Source organism: Peromyscus maniculatus, chromosome 15 (genome assembly GCF_049852395.1).
Source record: "Peromyscus maniculatus bairdii isolate BWxNUB_F1_BW_parent chromosome 15, HU_Pman_BW_mat_3.1, whole genome shotgun sequence".
Classification (NCBI taxonomy): Eukaryota; Metazoa; Chordata; class Mammalia; order Rodentia; family Cricetidae; genus Peromyscus; species Peromyscus maniculatus.
In genome coordinates, this window is record NC_134866.1 from 51,405 (window position 1) to 64,430 (window position 13,026).

Sequence of the window (13,026 nt, forward strand, 5' to 3'; positions counted from 1 at the left end):
TCACAGAGATCCGCCTGGCTCTGCCTCCCGAGTGCTGGGATTAAAGGCGTGCGCCACCACCGCCCGGCTGTGAGGCTAGTTCTTAAAGGCACAGACCATATAATTTATTTTAACCTGCCTCCCTTTTTAGTCTTTTTTTTTTTTTTTTTTTTTTTGGTTTTTTTTGAGACAGGGTTTCTCTGTGTAGCTTTGCGCCTTTCCTGGAGCTCACTTGGTAGCCCAGGCTGGCCTCGAACTCACAAAGATCCGCCTGCCTCTGCCTCCCAAGTGCTGGGATTAAAGGCGTGCGCCACCACCGCCCGGCCCTTTTTAGTCTTTTGATTGAATATCCTAACTGTGTTTTCCAAAGTCCCTGTAGCAGATACAGCCACCTGGGGAAAAGGGGTCTAAGTTCTTATCTACACTTACGAATCCTGGTTTAAGCTTCTCTTTGTCTGTAGGGGATAGAGTGGGGGCGTTTACTGAGGTATCACAGTACAGGTAGTCCAACAATGGCTGCCTACCAATGGAAATGTGAAGAATCTAGTAGTTGTTAAGTCTATGAGGCTGGATGTCTCAGCTAATCTTCAGTATACACCAGAATTCCAAAGAAGTAGGCTCTAATGCTAGTAAAGGAATGAACTTGATAATCAGAGCTAGGGCAAGCAGGCAAAAAGAGAGACCATCCTTCTTCAATATTCTTTATATATGCCAGCTGCTACCAGAAGGTGCAATCCAGATTAAAGGTGGATCTTATTCTTTGTTTGATTGTTTGTTTGTTTGGTTGGTTGGTTAGTTGGTTGGTTGATTGGTTGGTTGGTTGGTTTTTTCCAGACCATACTGGCCTCAAACTCAGAAAATATGACTGCCTCTGCTTCCTGAGTGCTGTGATTAAAGGTGTGCACCAAACAGCTAAAGATGGATCTGATCACCTCAAATGATCCAGATTAAAGATGGGTCTTTAACATCAAAACCTTTAAGAAAGATCCTTCACAGGTGTACCCAACTCTTTGGGTTTTAATTAATTACAGTCAGTTTGACTACCAAGAATAGTCATCAAACAGCTAAGACAGAAGAAATCAAAAAGATTTCTTACCTGCAGGAGGCAAGGAAAGTATGGGAGTTATTTCCAAAACAATGCTTTTCCTGAACAAAGCATAGGAAAACTTTCAGCTACACCGGGTCTTACCATATTGCCAAAGTTGACCCTAAATTTCTGGACTCAAAGAATCCTTCTGCCCCACTCAGTCTCCCAAACATGGGACTTCAGGCTCCAACCTAAGTATCCCAGTTTCAAATCTTATATTTCAGAATGTCAGCACCAGGACAGGAGTTAGAAGCAATTTTTACTCAAGTCCCTTCTATCTTGAGGGAAATTGAGATTACAAAGGGCTAATAATTCCTCTGGAGATGTCAAAACTTTAAATCCCAAGATGTCATACCTTTCACTTTGGGCCTGGACTCTGGAACCTCAAAAATGACTCTACTTTAAGGCTGCAGAGATAGCTCAGAGGTTAAGAACACTTGCTACCCTAACCTTAACCCAAACCCATCTCCTACCTATTGTATTTCAATGTACATACTAAAACTGTTTCTCTTCGCGCATGTGTGTGTGTGTGTGTGTGTGTGTGTGTGTGTGTGTGTGTGTATGTTTTATTTGAATGCATGTCTGTGCTAAACTTTCATAAAATGTCTGAGGAAGCAAGTGGGTGACAGATACCCTGAAATTGGAATGAGCTGGCATAAAGGTACTGTGACTGAAATACAGGTCCTTTGAAAGACAAGCCAGTACTCTTAATCACTGAACCATTTTCCAGTCTTAAAACTTTCCTAACTATAAAATCTGACCAATTTATGAGCCACACATTTTACTAGATAAGATCAAGATTTTTTATTATTTCATTCAATTTTATTTATCTTAACCTTTTTAAAATTATTTATTTTATGCATACAAATGTTTTGCCTGCATGTACATATGTGTACCATGTGTGTGCCTAGTGCTTGCAGTGGTCAGAAGAGGACATTGGATACCTTGGAACTGGAGTCAAGAATATTGTAAGCCACAATGTGGGTGCTGGGAATCAAACCCTGGTCCTATGCAAGAGCAACAAATACTCTAAAGGGCTGAGTCATCTCTTTAGATGTGTGTGTGTGTGTGTGTGTGTGTGTGTGTGTGTGTGTGTGTGTGTGTGTATACATATACTGGGTGTTAAAATTAAGACCTCCTGCATTGTAGGCAAGTGTCCTATCACTAAACTATCTCCCCACCACTTTGCATTTTTCACTGAGGGAAAAGTCTTACTAAATTGTCCAGCTAGGACCTGAAGGCATGCTTCTGGCCCTGCAATCTTGCTGCAGACTCCTGGGTAGTTTGAGTGTACAGGCCTTCACCACCAGGGCTGGCTTCAAAAATCATTTTTAAAGGGTTAGGAGTGAGTTCCCATATTTTTTATTGTTTACTTTCAAGAAAGATTGAGTTGATGTCAATTTTCCATGCTATAATAATCATCTGTAAGTAGGCATGTGGTTTTAAACTACCATAACCAGAAATAAGAAGTAAAACGAATAAAACAATTATTGTCAAAGGTTTTAATCACATTCAAATATTTCAATCAATTCATTTTGTCATTCGGGGAATTAAAAAGAAACATGATATTTACCTGTAGTTATTCAGTGTATGGAGACTGGTTGCTTGTATGACACCCTCAATCTCAGGAAGCAGAGCTAAAAACCCAGGAAATACTCAAATCTTTTCAAGGGTTCCTGAAATTCGCTCTCACAGATTTGTGGGAAATGTAGTCTTGCCTGGTGTGACGTCACAAGCAAGGGCCGTGGAAATCTTGCTTTGTATTCCTTCTGTGCGCATATGCCCCAAGGGTCTTTCCTCGAGTTCCGGCCTCTGGATGTACTGTTCGCTGTCCTACAAGCTTGGGTTTGATTATTTGACTTGAAGGTACATGCCGGGGGGAGAGCAGCTCTACAAGCCGGAGGCACTCTGCAGGTCGGAGGAGGTTCCGATGCTTACAGAGAGCGGAAATGTGGGTGGATGTAAGGCAGATAGAACCTGTTTGGGAGGTTTTTGCGGTGATCTAGGCTGAGTTACCCAGTCAGGATCCGCAGCTCATGACTGGGGAGAGGATGATTGGAACAGTGCTATCTTTCAGTAATCGCTCTGTTAGAATGTAGTGTGCTTCTAAGAATTGGACGGATGGCTCCCATAGCCGAATCCGACGCTGCTCTCCTCGCTCCCTCCAGGTAGGGCTGTTTCAGCTGACTACCTGATCTTGGGAGGTGTAAAATGTGAGTTCATTTTCCAGCTTCGCTGTGGAGAGGTCATGTTACCAGCTTAATGAGACTTACATGACTATTGTACTTATGAGATTCTTGTCGTATTTAACCAAATGGAGTCTCCAGCCTGCCTAGTTGTTTCACAGTTTATAAAAACAATTTCTGGGGGTAGAGTTCTGTGAGAGAAGTTGATGTATTGGAATGTCGTTCCATTTTCTTTGGAATAAATCATTACAGATTTTAAAGGTCCCCCCCCCCTTTTGAAGACAAATCCTCCAGGTACACTACCCTCTGACCTGAACTCTCCTAGCAACCCTTCCATATAGAGATAAAAGTTCCAGAAAGAGGACCACCTTAGATTTGCTTAGTCCAAGCAATTACTGATCCTACACTCTAGAGTGAAAAAAAATTCAATACTTATCAGGGACTGTGTGATGTTGGAAGCTTTGGACTAATTTTCAGGAGAGATGAGTTGGGCTGAGAAAGACAGTCATAGTCTTAGGAATTTTAAGTAATGTTTGAGGAGATTTAAGGTGTGTGTGGGGGGTGAGGGTCATGACCTGTTGGTGTACCTGATAAGTCTCTGTCTACAGTCTCTACTCACACTTCTTTACATCTATCTATCCCCATTATCTATAGAGTATACACTCTAAAATGACTCATCACCTAATGTGGCATCTAAGTACACTGATGTTCCATGTACATGACAGTTCTTCCTGGAAAGGTGTGCCGATATTTTTATACTTTATCTGAAAGGTGAAAAATCAATTGAAAGAGATCTGACTTGCTCAGAGTCCCAAGATTTGTACATACTAGATTCCTAATGTCTTGTTCTGGTTTTACATATTTTGCCACATTTAATTAAGTTATGCCAAGTGTTCATCTGTCATGAGTCTGTTTTGTAGCATTAAAGTACTTATAACCACCTTATATTTAATACTAATATTTTCTATGGGTTATATAATTTTATAAGGAAAATTACCCTGACACCTATCATTTACTATATATCTCTGATATGCAGGAAAATAATAGTATTCTATTATACATTATTTAAAATAGGAAAAGTATATTGCCTGATGCATATGAAGAAAACAGGTTTCTTAAAATCTATTACAGTAACATTCTCTCCAGTTACAAACCCGTTTTATGTTTTTGTTTTCTGCATATGTAAAATTTGTGGTACATGCCTGACAGCAAGGCATTTGGGAGGTAGAGCCAGGATAATCAGGACTTCAAGATTATCCTTGGCAGGTCTGAGTTGTAGCTCACTAGTGGAGTCCTTGCCTAGACCATAGCTCTAGCATGTGCAAGTCCCTGGGTCAATCCTAGCACTGCAAAAACAAAAGCAAACAGAAAAACAGCTATGGAAGGCTCTTAATTAAAAACTGTCTTTGGCTATGTAGTAGGTTCAAGGACATTTTGGACTACAAGAGACTCTAGCCCAAAAGCGGAGAAATAGCCACATCCATGATGTACATGCCTTGCAATGGAAGAATGTATTTAAATCATAGATTCTAATGTTTGTTTGACCAAACCTAGTCAAAAGACAAAGTATAGTTCATTGTTGAAACAAATTGTACAAGCATTCAGACACAGGAGAAACTGACATTGGGTAACATTACTGAAAGACTATTCTGTAAAAAATCTATATAATCATGTGTTACAAGATACATACTTTCCATGATGCTTGGGTAAATGTGTTGCAGTGAGGTGTGGAGTCCTATGTAGAATCCCTGCACTAATAGAACAAAAGTACAATGTATTTTTTATAACATTAAGTTTAGTAAAGACAATATTTTGTTTAAATTATTAAACAGTATCTTCTTTTCCCCTCTTTTGGGTGTCCACCACACAGCTCCCAAATAAATACACAGAGACTTATTCTTGCCCAGCCTTAGCTTGTCTTATCTTGCTTCTAGCTAGATTTTCTAACTTAAATTAACCAGTCTCTCTTCGTTAATGTTTTGCCTCTGGACTTTTCTTTATTCTAAAAACCTTTTTTTATTCTACATGTCTTTCTTCCCTTCTTACTCTGTGACTGATTGTGTGACTGGGTGGATGGCCCCTGGTGTCCTCATCTTCTCCTTTTTTCTCTCCTAGCTTTTCTTTCTCTCCAGCCTAGATTTCTTCTCCTATTTATTCTCTCTACCTGGCAGCCCTGCCTATCCCTCTCCTGCCTAGCTATTGGCCATTCAACTCTATATTAGACCAATCAAGTGTTTTAGGCAAAGTAACACAGCTTCACAGAGTTAAACAGATGCAACACATGTTTATATCATTAAACAAATATTCTACATCATAAGCGAATATAACAGTCTTAAACTAATATTACACAACAATATCCTTAAATAGCATGACATACTATTCTCCATTATTATACTCATAGATGCATCTTTAGTGAGTCCTTTTTGTACCTCCTTCAGCTATATTTTCCCACACAAGGGCATTTTGGTGCTTTCCAGTTAATGTATGGGGAGAAGCAGGGGATTAGGACCAACAAGTTCTTATTCACTCCATCTACCTTTTCTCTTAGTTATATTTCCAGATGGCTTTTGGAATCTCCAAGAGTAACAAAAGTTGAACAAACCTGTAGATGTAACCAACCGTCTTATTAAATAAGAAACACAGAAACAATGTGAAAGAGAAAGCCAAGAGGTCAGAGCTCAGAGCTAAAATCTCACCCTTCCTCCTGCTGTCCCAGCTTCTCGAAAGAGAGCTATTTCCTTGTGTGTCAGTCGGTTCCATAGTCATTCTGCCTTCTCATTGGTTGTAAACCCAAACACGTGACTGCCTCATCACTGTCTGAATGTACAGCCCCCTAGGTCTTAAAGGCATATGTCTCCAATGCTGGCTGTATCCCTGAACACACAGAGATCTATGGGATTAAAGGCGTGTGCCACCACCGCCACACTCTGTCTATGGCTCTAATAGCTCTGACCCCCGGGCAACTTTATTTATTAACATACAATCAAAATCACATTTCAGTACAATTAGAATACCACCACACAAACCTCTGAGGAATTGTTATTTTTCATCTTATTTCTACATTTATGTGCTTTAAATTGGATCTATGATTTAAAATTAAACCTAAGAGGGCTGGAGAGATGGCTCAGAGGTTAAGAGCACCGATTGTTCTTCCAGAGGTCCTGAGTTCAATTCCCAACAACCACATCTGCAATGCAATCTGACACCCTCTTCTGTATACATAATAAATAAATAAATCTTTAAAAAAAATTAAACCTAAGAAATAGTAAAACAGAGCTTGGCCAATAGTACAAGGACAAGATGGCTGTGGTGATGCATGCCTTTAATCCTAGGATTCTAAAGACAGAAGCAGGTGACTTTATAGCCAACATGATCTACATAGTAAGTTCTAGAGCTGCCAAGCATGCATAATGAGGCCCTGTCTCAATAAAAAAAGTTTATCCTCAGCTACAGAGTGAGTTTGCAGCCAGCTTGGCCTATATGAGACCAACCCTATCTAAAGAAAAGAAAAGAAAGAAATTGTGAAATACTTAAAGTTCATGTCTATAAGGGACTCACCACTGACATGTAATCATAAGCAGGTGTTGTGCCACACTATTCCTGGGGAGACTAAATGCTTATGCACCCCAGATAGTGAACTAATGAGAGATCAAAGTAAGAATAACACCAAAACCCAACTTGGTGAACCAATGAGTTTCCCCTGAGTTACTGAAGTGTAGATTAAAGGTTACTTACAGGAGCAGAAATAACTCAAAGACAGCTGCATCACCAAAAACCTATCCTAGCATGGGTAATGCCTCACAAAAGCTGGAAAACTTGAGCCCACTGCACACCTTGTAGGCAGCTCAACATGGTGTTTCTTTCAGATAGCTCAGGTGGTCTGAGCCAATTTTAGGTGACTGGGATGGTCTCTGCTTCTTCCTGGCTAAGTGGCTCAGTTGCCTCTTCTAAGCAGGTTAGTTTGTCTGAGAGTGTCTCTCAGCAGCCCTTACTGCTTATATATACACGCTTGGGACAGAGGGGCCTAGTGTATCTGATGACTCTGAGGGAATTCCTAAAGCAGTGGTTCTCAAACTTCCCAATGCTGCAAGCCTTTAATATAATTCCTCATGTTGTGGTGACCTCAATCATAAAATTATTTTTGTTGCTACTTCATAACTGTAAGTTTGCTACTGATACGAATCGTAAATATCTCTGTTTCCCAATTATTTTAGGCAATCCATATGAAAAGATCGTTTGACCTCCCAAAAGGATTTGTGACCCACCGGGCGGTGGTGGCACATGCCTTTAATCCCAGCACTCGGGAGGCAGAGCCAGGTGGATCTCTGTGAGTTCGAGGCCAGCCTGGGCTACCAAGTGAGTCCCAGGAAAGGCACAAAGCTACACAGAGAAACCCTGTCTCAAAAAACCAAAAATAAAAAAAAAAAAAAAGGATTGTGACCCTCATGTTGAGAACCATTGTCCTAAAGCTTCTGTTTACTTACTTAACTTAAGGAGCTTCCCTGCAGGGTAGACTGTTTCACCTGTGTCTGAATGCTTGTACAACATGTTTCAACAATGAACTATACTTTGTTTTTTGACTAGGTTTGGTCAAACATACATTAGTATATATGATTTAAATATATTCTTCCATTGTTGGTTATACCCTTGAGCATAGATAGAGTGTGTAGAAACCTATGGCCTGGACACATGCCCTAGGCAAGAGTACACAGAAGCCACTATACACATTAGGAAAGCCATCTTAAACCAACCTGTCTCAGTCAAGCAGCAGACGACTAAAGCATTAGTTGTGATCCAACCAGCACTAGCACAGGAACTGTCAAATGAATGCACTGCAAAATGTGCACAGCATGCAGAACAAAACAGGATCGATTTATTGATTGATTGAATTTTTCAGACAGGGTTTCTCTGTGTAACAGTCCTAGCTGCCCTAGAACTCACTTTGTAGACCAGGCTGGCCTCAATCTCACAGAGATCTGCCTGCCTCTGCTTCCCAAGTGCTAGGATTAAAGGCGTGTACCACCACTGGCTGGCTCCACACATTTTTTCTAAATTCATTTCTCCATGCAGAACATACAGCACAGTACTAGGATATATATAACATATATTCTCCTCACTCCTTTGCACTTTAATTCAGTTCATTCTTTAAAGACTTATCAGTAGCCTAAAATATATTCAAACCCAATGATTACTTTATAGTCTTTGCCTGGATTTTCTACCATATTTAATGATATATTTATCATTTTCTTCTAGATACTCATCTTAATTAGTTTTTGCCATGAGACACTGTGTTTTATGTCAACTTGACAGAAGCTAGAGTTATCTGAAAGGAGGAAACCTGGATTGAGAAAATGCCTCCATAAGATCTGGCTGTAGGGCATTTTCTTAACTAGTGATTGATGAGGGAAGGCCTAGCACATTGTGGATGATGCCGTCCCTGGGCTGGTTATCCTGGGTTCTATGTACAGGCTGAATAAAGCAGACTGATTAAGCCAAGATGAGCAAGTTGGTAAGCAGCACCCCTCCATGGCCTCTGTATCAGCTCCTGCCTCCATGTTCCTGCCCTGTTTGAGTTCCTATCCTGACTTCCTTCAGTGATGGACTATGATGTGTATGTGTAAGCCAAATAAATCCTTTCCTCCTAATTTGCTTTTGGTCATGGCATTTCATCACAATAGAAACCCTAAGACAGCCACCATACAAGGCTAGGCCATTCTATTATAATGTTCTTGGGTTTCTTTTTGTTTTTGAGATAGGGTCTTATTATGTAGCCCTGGCTGATCTTGAACTCTCTATGTAAACCAGGCCGGTATTAACTTCACAGCTTACTTCCTAACTCTGTCTCCCTGAGTGCTGGAATGAAGGTGTGCACCACCTCACTTAGTTGTTTGTTGACACAGGGTCTGTAGGCAGTTGATGATAACCTTGAATTTCTGATCCTTCCCCCGTTGCAAATATGTGTAATCCCACCACTTTTCTAATGTTTTTAACTGAATTTCACAGGATTGTATTCCTTACATATTGAATCTAAGATTTCTATCATTTTTCTATTCTGCAGTTCTTCCTGACTGAAACAGCCCTCTAATTTTGCATCCCTATCCCTTTCTTTATAGCTTGACTGCTATAAATTAAAACATATATTATTTATCATTAGCGTTTTGTGAGCATGCATGTGCATGTAAGATGTCTGTGTGTGAGTGCAGCCATACATTTGCCGTGGCATGCATGTTGGAAGTCAGAGGACAATTTTTGGAAGTTGGTTCCACTGTGGTTTCTGGGGTTAGAACTCAGATTGTCCAGTTTATACAACAAACACTTTTTTTTGTATGTTATACTTTTTAATTTATGTTTAATTAGTTTATTTTTATTGGAAAATATTTTTCATATATTTTGATCATGATTTCCCCTCCCCCAACTAATTCCAGATTCTCCCCACCCATCCAACTCCATACCATTTTTCTCTCTACTTAAGAAAAAAAGAGAAATAAAAAATAAAAGAACAATGAAACACACACACACACACACACACAACCCACAAAGACACAAAATCAGAAGCCATAATATGTAGGCAAAAAACCAATAACACAAAATAATGCCCAAATAAAACAATATGAGAAAAAAGTCTACAAAAATACCATTGAGTTTGTTTTGTGTTGGCCATCTATTTGTGGTCATGAAACCTACCCTCAAGTATGTTTAATATACCCAGTGAGACTCCATGGGAGAAAACTCATTTTTCCTTTGTAAGCAAATGCCATTTGGAGATATCTCCTTGTTGCCGTGGGAACCCATGTCCACTACCCCTTCTCCACATTGGAACACCATCGGGCTTGAATTTGTGCAGGGCCTGAGGATGCTGCCACAGTCCCTTTGAGTTTATATTGTTATGTCTGGAAGACACTGTTTCTTTGAATCATTCATTCCCTTTAGCTCTCACAGTCTTTCAGCCTCCTCTTATGTATAGCTTGAGCCCTGAGTGGGGGGATTTGATGAAGACATCCCATTTATGACTGAGTGTTCCAAAGTCTCTCATACTCTACACATTGTCCAGTTGTGGGCCTTTGTGTTAGTTCCTGTCTACTGGAAGAGGAAGCTTCTCTGATGATGGTTGAATCAGACAATGTCATTAGGAGTCATTTTATTGTTATGTTTAGCAGAACAATATTTGGTTTCTCCCAGGTTCATGGCCTAACCCATCTTGGATTCTTCTCCAGAGCTGAATCAGGTATAGGTTCCATCTCATGGAGTAGGCCTTAAATCCAATCAGAGAGTAGTTTGTTGCTCCCACAACATTTGTGCTGCCTATTGTACCAACATATCTTACAGGCAGGTCAGTTTTGTAGATCACAGGATTTGTAGCTGGGTTGGTAGTTACCTTTCTCCTCTGGTTGTGTGCAGAGTACCTTCCAGTACTATGAATACTAGTCAATAGTGGTAAAACCTCTAGTTAGGTACTGGCTTGACTTCTCTGTGTTCAGTGAGATATGTAAGTGTTGTCTTCAGCAGTAGGGCCTTACTTTCAGCTTATGGAGAGCAACCAATAGTCCAGGCAATATCCTGAGATGTTTGGAAGTTTCCATGGGGCCCCTTTGTCCAGCAAAAAAAAAAAAAAAAAAAAAAAAAAAAAGGATATACCCATTCCTGGCAATGGATGTCTCACTTACTGGCAAAAGATGTCTAATTAGGGTATAATCTCCCACATTATTTAGATTTAGACTCCATTTAGATTTCTTTCATATATATATATGAAAGCTTCTACATTGTTAGATTTCCAAATAGCCCCTTGAGTGGCCTTAGTGTTAGTTGTTCCTCCCCATATGTCCTCCCTTACTCCTTTCTTCTATCCCTCTCCCCATTTAAGCCCCACACTCCTCTTTCCTCATCCTTCCATAACTATTTATTCAATTTCTTCTTCTTTGGGAGATCCTGTCCTCTCCCCCGTACCTGTCTCAATAGCTAATCTCTGTTATATGTATTGAAGCATGCATATCAAGGGCTTAAAAGATAACATCCATATACAAGAGAAAAGCTACAATATTTGTCTTTTGGGGTCTGGGTTACCTCACTCAGGATGATTTTTTTTTCTAGTTCCATCCATTTACCTATATTAGTGAAGGTTCTCTAGAGTAACAGAACTTCTAGAATGAGTCTCTCTCTTTATATATATATACACACACACCTCACAGGTATGCCTATATTTTTGCGTTTTTAATTAATTCCAGTTATAATCAAGTTGACAACTAAGAATAGCCATCACAAGTTCACCCCTTGTCAACTTGACACACAATCATATCAATCATATCTCCTTATGTTGTGATTAATTTCCAATAACCAGGACATAATAACACCTAAACATACTGTATCCTACATATAATCAAAACACATTATATATTTAACCAGGTCATAATTACATGTAGCATGATATAACCATCCCTCATACAACCATAGACACATTATAAATTTAGAATAGATGGCAATATCCCTTCAGGGACATTCTTTTAGTATCTCAAACTTAAAGATGATAACCAGTAATAGTCTCTTAATTGATGTTACATCATATGATAACAAAATAGAGGAAAAGAAAACACAAAATATCTGTGCAAACACATTCTTAACAAAATATGACAGAAACACTCATGTCAATTATAATCCTCTTTTCTGCAACTGGTCACATGGCCTCAGTTGGTATTTATAACTACCTTTCTCTATGCCCATTCTGTATTTCTTCCACCTCATCAAGTCTTGCCTCTTTTCCTGGAGGGGATACCCATAACTTCATTTCTGATGAAGTTATGTGCCCTTTGTTATCTTGCCTGGATTAGGATGTTCTAATTTTACATTGACTTTAATCACAGGACATGGTAGTATCAAGAGGTTCCCTTAAACAATCTCCTGCACTCCAAACATAAATTTTTTTATCTCCATTATGGAGAATTTCCCCGTGGTAATTCAGATCAATCACCCCTCCTAACACTATTGTTCCTTTCTTAGCCTGCTAGTTTAAGGGCATCAGAAGCCCAAAGTGGCCAGAGGGACATCTGAGTTTCCAGTACAATGGAAAGTTTGTTATGGCTCCTGGCAGGAGTGCTCCTCCTTCTGGAACCAAAACTTCTAGGCCAGCAAAACTTAAGATTGAAGGAACAGGAAGAAAAAATTTTCCTAGTGGGTCATGAGGGGAGACAGTGAATGAAACCATCCTGTTTCCATCCCTTGATTCTGCTCATATATTGGACACTGATTCAGAGTATATACCGTCTCATGGAAAACCCCACCCCAGCCATACAGGCTGCTGCCACCTAATTGGCCCTGGGACTGTGTCTTTAAAAGGCCATTACATCTTTCTGTCAGGCCATCTGCTTCAGGATGGTAGGGAACATGGTAAGAGCAGTGTATTAAATGCTCTTAGGTTCACTGTTGCACCATGACAGTGGATAAGGCATTCTATAAGTGCACACATGGTGGTTTGGGCAGAAGCATTACATGCAGGAAAGGCAAATCCATAACCAGTTTATCTATTCCAGTAAGGACAAAGTGCTGTCCTTTCCATGGAAAAATTGATCCAATATAGTCAACTTACCACCAGGTCACTGTTTGGTAACCCTTAGGAATGGTGCATATCTGAGGCTCAATGTTGGACTGTTTGTAAGATCTGGCACTCCACAGCAGATGTACCCAGGTCAGCCTTGGTGAGTTGAAGTCCTTGTTGAGCCTATGCATAACCCCCATCTCTGCTACCATAGCCACTTTGTTCTTGTACCCACTGGACAATGACAG

General features: G+C 40.0%; 1 protein-coding gene across 3 annotated transcripts in view; it reads left to right on the top strand.

Moving 5' to 3' along the window:
- Nucleotides 1-2,781: 2,781 nt before the first annotated feature.
- LOC102909743 (uncharacterized) overlaps nucleotides 2,782-13,026 on the top strand; it is a 36,243-nt gene continuing 25,998 nt past the window's right edge. Inside the window, exon 1 of one of the 3 annotated variants that reach the window (XM_042261324.2) lies at nucleotides 2,782-2,932. The gene's annotated coding sequence lies outside the window, so the exon portion shown is untranslated. Of the gene's footprint in view, nucleotides 3,235-13,026 lie in introns of all 3 variants that reach the window. The other 2 variants (XM_076551648.1, XM_076551650.1) reach the window with 2 other exon arrangements.